A 6,135-nucleotide genomic window follows, 5' to 3' on the forward strand; every position below is an offset into this window, starting at 1 on the left:
TTTGGGGTAGCAAACCCTGCTCCCCCACACAAAAAGACATCTCTTTGTCAGAGTGACACCTCAGAGTGCTTAGTTCTCTGCCCTGTTCCTTACTATACTACTCCCTGGCTCTGTGGCCTTGGGCAAGTTATATTCCATGTGGAACCTCAGTTTCTCCATCTGTAAAATGGGAGTCAGAATAGTACCAGCCTTACAAGAGTAAGAATTAAATGCAAAGATGTCTGTAAAAGCCTTGGCAAAGTGCATGGTATGTGCTGTTTGCAAAATGAAATGTAAACTTGTAACCAGGGCCTTGATCTGGCCTGAGCCTTCCTGACGGCTGTTTGCAGGAGTGTGAGGTGGGCACAGGGCGAAGGCCCCTTTCTCTCTCGTCTCCACTCTGACCTCCGGAGGACTGGGCGGCAGGGCGGCTGCCACGCTGTCTGCTGGGTTGCCAGGTCCCAAGACCACACGCGCAGCTCCTCGCAGCATGTTGACGGGCCATGGGTCTGTGTCCACCCCTTATGCTTTTTATTCATTTAAAATCAGGAGCAGAGGCTGGGTTTTCTAGACCCAGGGGAACGGGCTTGTGCTGGTCGTGAGGCCTTGGCTGTGGAGCGACTGAGTAGGCGAGTCCCGCCTCTGAGCGAGCCCTGCGTGTCCTGACACTCGACGGGCGTCCGTCTCAGAGGACACCTCTGAACATGCAAGAACGGAAGTCTCGTGGACTGAGCAGGGAACGAGGACCAATTTGAGGGCCTTTTCCCATATGTGTGGGTTGCAGGGAAGGTGAGGTCTGCTTTGCCCTTAGTGATGAGGGTGAAGTGTTGGGGCCGGTGGCCTTTGCTAACACGTGACTGCACAGCTGGGTGGGTGTTCTCACCAGGATTCGTGGTCTCCCTGGTCCTTCCCAGCACTGACCCCAGGGAGCCTTCCTGTTTGCTCCTCCTTGGCCCTGCCCTGAGGCCTGGGGTCCCCCTTCTTGCTCCCTCAACACCTCAGACTCATCTGTCAGTGCACTCTCCACTCCCATAATTCTCTCTTTTTTATGTCTTTATTGATTTTAGAAAGAGAGAGAGGAGGGGAGAGGGAGAGAGAGAAACATCAATGATGAGAGAGAATCATGGATCAGCTGCCTCCTGCACACAACCCGGGCATGTGCGCTGACAGGCCTTGAACTGGGGACTTCTTGGTTCCTGGGTCAGTGCTGAGCCCCTGAGCCACACCCACCGGCCATATTCTCTCTCTTAATGTGCACCCCTCCCCCCGGGTTGTCCTGAGGGCAGGGACTGTGCTCTGTTCATCCTGGATGCCCAGCACCTTGTCGCGCGTGCTCAGTAGGTGGCAGATGGATGATGGCACGCACACGCGAGGACAGTTTGTCGTTCTGCTGAGCTGGGTGCCGGGTGGTGGAGGAGAGCGCGCACGTGTGTTGAACCATCCCCGATGGAATACTCTCTTCTCATCAGCCCTCATGTCTTGTTTCATGCCTCCATTCCTGGCACAGTTGTAGTCTTTCTGTTTTGCTCTCCCTTTTTTCCCCTTTGACAGATCCAAGTGTTACTGTTTCTCCTTAGGAACCTACCCAGTTTCAGAGTGGGGGCCCCCACTTCCACTCTGCTGTGGCTTTTTCCAACCTTCCTGCCACCCACTGACCCCTCGTGGCCTGGCCCCCGCGGAGCAGGCCCTCACTGGGCACTCCCCCTCCCCACGTCCACCCTCAGGGAACTCTGGGTCCCGCCCCATCAGCCTTGCGTCCCTGCTGGACGGGGCGGGGCTCTGAGCTTGACGGCATCCCAAGCTCTGGTCTGTATTTAACCAAAATCTTTGAGATTTTAGAGCTGTGTCTGCCGTCTCCATCCTAGGCCGTGAGCCACCCGGAGCAGGGACCAGTCTTACCTTCCTTTATGCTTCCTTGTATTTTCACACCTAAAAGCGGGGACGGGGGGTGGGGCGGGGGGCTGAGAACATCTGGCCTATGGACCATATAAGACCTGAGAAATCACTGGGTCTGGCCCTGCCATGGCGTTAGGGTGAGTTAATTGACGGCCAGGGTCTGGAACCCGCCCTGCCACCCCCGCTGCCCTCTTAGCACCACCTCTTGCCTGATAGCAGGCTTCTGGTCTTTTCTTGGGCTCATAGAGACTAGAAAAGAGGGGAAGGCGGACATAGGTGCACACAGGCGTGCTCTGCCCCTGATTTTAGAAGATACCCAGACCCTCGGTGGTCCAGGGACCGCAGGCCACAGGTCCTGCCCAGAGGAATGGCACCATTGAGCCCTGGCCGGTGGCGGGTTGGATTGTTGTCCAATGCACCAAAAGGTTGTGGGTTCCATCCCGGTGGGGGCACAACCTCAGTCGGGGTGAGTATGGGAGGCAACCGATCGATGTTTCTTTCTTTCTCTTCCTTCCTCTCTCTCTCTAAAAAAAAAAAACAATCTAAAAAAATAAAAAACAACAACATATCCTCGGGTGAGGATTAAAAAGAGAGAGAGAATGCCACCATTGAACCTCCTTAGGAAAATAAAATGGCAGCTGATTGCATTTATTTTAGTCCATTGCTTTCTGAAAACATCGGCTGAAAACGGTATATCCCCAACTTTCAAGTAGTTCAGAATGTATTCTTTTCCACAATAACCGCGTGGCATCATACCTGAGCCCTGACATAAAGGGACCATTCACACCCTTGGGTAGGCTTTTGCCAAAGAAGCCGTCAGCAGACGCCACGTGACAGCCGAGTGAAGATTCATGTGGTTTCAGGCTCGGCTCTCGGCTGCAGATTCGCGTTGGAAACCCTCCCTGAGCAGCCTGCACCGGGCGGCTGATGATGTCCATGGCGAGGCAGCTGCACTAATGATATATTTCCACAGAGTCCGCACAAGCTGCTGAAAGATTACACTGCCTCCCCAGACGGACCCTGACAGAGGCTTCAGGACATGCCCTGCTCCTCCTCCTCCTGGTACACGTGCCGCCTCCAAGAGGAGCGTTTGCACGTGTGTCTGTCTCAGTGAAGGAACCGGCGCCTCAGCCTCCGAACAAACCTGGCTCTGACGGGTGCCATCGGGAGGCTCCCTCTGTGCTGTGGGGGGCAGGGAGCACGGTGGACGGGGGGCTGTCGGCACGTTTGGGAGATGCAGCTTCAGGCTGACCCAGTGAACCTGAGGAGCTGCTTTCCATGCTCACCTGTGCCTGCGGCTGAACATCCCTCCCCCGCATTAGAAAGGAAAAGGGGGGGCGTTGGCTCTGCGATGAGGTGGTCTGGGCGGATCCTCGCTCCCCACCATCTAGCTCTGGCCTGGGCAGGTCAGTCCAGCTCAGTCTCCAAGGTGCTAATCAAAGGAAACAGAACCGATCCGTTGTTTTCAGAATTATATTCTCTAGAGCCCAGGGTCTCAGCACGGGCGTTAGGTGGTCCACAAATGGCTGATTCATGTCGCCATGTATTTTTTCCAAAGTATGTCTTTTTACAGACATACATTTTATAATATGTAAGTTTTATAACTGTGTGTGTAAGTTTTACATATATAAATTTCATTTAAGTTTTAACAGTTTGATGAGATGTAATTCATACACCATTTAAAGCGTACTATTCAGTGGTTTCTAGAATATTCACAGAGTTGTGCGACCATTGCTGGTATCTAATTTTAGACTACTTTCATCACCCAGGAAAGAAACCCCATGGCCATTAGCGGTCACGCCCATTCCTCCCACTCCGCACGCCCAGGCCTGGGCAGCCACGAATCTCCTTTCTGTCTGTGGCGTGGCCTCTTCTGGGCAGATCCTATCCGTGGCATCATACGCGCTGTGGTCGCTTGTGGCTGCTGCTTTCATTTCAGTAATGATTCCCAGGCTCATCCATTCCGTGTCAGATGTCAGTACTTCTGTCCCTCCTGTGGCTGAATAATAGTGCATTTTATCCATCCACTCGTCCGTTGATGGGCATTTGGGTTGTTTTCACATCCTGGCTCTTGTAAAGAATGCTGCTGTGGACATTCATGTACAGACTTTTGTGTGGGTATGCTTTCGTTTTTCTTGGATTATATCTAGTAATGGAGTTGCAGGGCACATGGGGTAATTCTATGTTTAACATTCTGAGGTTTGATTTATATGTGTACATATTATATACTTACAGAAGTATATAGTGATATAAAGTATTTTTAAAACTGCAGTAAATATATAAACCCAGCAGTGTTCTGTAGCAAACCCTGTCACACTGGTGACCATCAATGTATTCGTTACACACTAATTAACCTGTGCTGCCAGAGTCATGTGATTTTGTGCAAGTAAACTTCACCTGCCACATTTAATTGAATTGGACGCTGAGATGTTTAGAAACGGTTGCCATGGGCACCTACTCATCTGTGTCTGTTGGGATCATCTCCATCCTGTACAACTGAGACCAGAAGATAAGTCAGTCAGATGCTGAGATTGACCTGGGACTGCAAGTGCCAGTCACAACTCCTGGTTTCAGATCTATTATTTATCAAACTAACTTTGTTGCTCTAATAGTGATGGAGTTACAAGGAAATGTGTACGTTCAGATTTATAAGATAATTATTCTAATCTAGTCTAAAAATTTATAATTATTCTAGATTATGTTTTGGGGTTTAACCTAAGGCTTACTTTGAAACACACACACACACACTCACACACACACACACACTCTCACCCCAATATTCTGTTGCTCAAAAAACAATTGAGGCCAGCGGTCTGAGGCCGGCTTTGTTTGGGGCCTCTTCCTGGCATGGGCGGGGCTTTGCTGTCTTGCTGAGTCTCTCAAAAACATGCTCCTCCGACTCCCGGGAGAGAGAGGAGCCACTCCTGCCACTGGTGGGCGGGCGTGGGCAGCTGTCCATGCTGTACTTTGGGTGTGTTGGTGCCCACGCCCGCCCACCAGGGGCAGAGAAGGGACGACAGCCATCTGTCCTCCAGGTGCGTGCGGTCAGCGGTCAGATGAGGGTGTGGGACCAGAGTAAAGGCAGTCACTCTGCAGGTGTCCAGATATGAATATTTCCAAACACAGTGAAGACACCACAGATAGGAATTCAGAAAATGTCAGGGGCAGCTTTGCAGAGCAGGTGGCAGCACCCGGCACCTGGGGAGGGCTCGGGTGGGTGGGTGGAGCAGATTCTGAGTTTTCCTCTGAAGTGAGATGTGATCACCCTCGGGCACCCTCACCCCGTTACTCCCTGTGCAGTCGGGTTCTGCGGTGCCTACTCGGTGTACAGCATTGGGAATGAACGTCGGTGGTCAGGGAGAAACAAGGCATTTTTAAAGGTTTCCAGAAAGGAATGAGCTCATTTCCTGGAAGGAAAAGGCTTGTGTTGGCTGAAGCTAGATGGATAAGGAAGCATCAGTCTTCATTTCCACGAGCTGCTATTGAGCACAGGTCACCATGAATCTGAAAAACTACAAAATAAAGATGGACGAAATCCAGTCAATCTTGAATCTGCTAGAAATTACCGTGGGGTCTCTCCAGCTCCCTCTAGAACTGGCCCTGGTCTGCTGGGGCCCAGCTGCCTCCTGGCTCCTGCTGGCTCCTACTGGCTCCTGCCCTGGCTCTGCTCAGGGAGTCCTCTGGGCCTTGCATACACTGGCTCCTGCATCGGGTTCGGCCCCTCCTGGGCAGCCTGTGTGAGAAGTCCTTCCTGGCTTACCCCTGAGCCGTCCACACGGGTCTGGGCAGTCCTTCTCGGGGGTACTCCCCTATCTTCCTAGTTAAACGGGGCTCCCCTGTGAGCTCACGGCACCTCCCTCTGCTTCCCACACGCCACACCTGGTCTGTCCTGGCCGTGACCTCTGGGTCCATGTGCAGGACACCCAGCCACCCTCCCCGCCTGGCTCAGGGAACCTTTCACAGGGAACGCTGGATTCAATTCCTTGAACGCTGATGCCCACCTGGAACACACGCAAGTTGACCCAAACTCCTTGGACTGGTTATGTTAGATCAATGGGCTCTTTTTCCTCCAGGATGAAGCTGGCCCTTTATTCTGAGTGGTTTTCCGTTGCTGTGTATCCTTCACACCTGCACCCTGTCCTGGCTTGGTCCTCACGTGTCCACCCCCCACAGTGGGCATCCAGCATGTTATGTAGCAAGGACAAGGTGGTTCGCCTCATCAGCCTCACAAAACCCCAAACTTTCCTGGTTCCTGCACCC

The 6,135-nt window shown here is 52.4% G+C and overlaps 1 long non-coding RNA gene across 1 annotated transcript in view; it reads right to left on the reverse strand.

Annotated features, from left to right (window-relative positions):
* Positions 1-1,101: 1,101 nt before the first annotated feature.
* The window catches only part of LOC107184683, a 14,746-nt gene continuing 9,712 nt past the window's right edge, over positions 1,102-6,135 (reverse strand). The window contains exons 2-4 of the long non-coding RNA XR_001515577.1: positions 5,165-5,167; positions 2,901-2,905; positions 1,102-1,115 (exon numbers count right to left, since the gene is read on the reverse strand). This is a non-coding gene — a long non-coding RNA (uncharacterized LOC107184683). The remainder of the gene's footprint in view (positions 1,116-2,900; positions 2,906-5,164; positions 5,168-6,135) is intronic.

This window comes from Myotis davidii, unplaced genomic scaffold (genome assembly GCF_000327345.1).
Source record: "Myotis davidii unplaced genomic scaffold, ASM32734v1 scaffold1467, whole genome shotgun sequence".
Taxonomy (NCBI): domain Eukaryota; kingdom Metazoa; phylum Chordata; class Mammalia; order Chiroptera; family Vespertilionidae; genus Myotis; species Myotis davidii.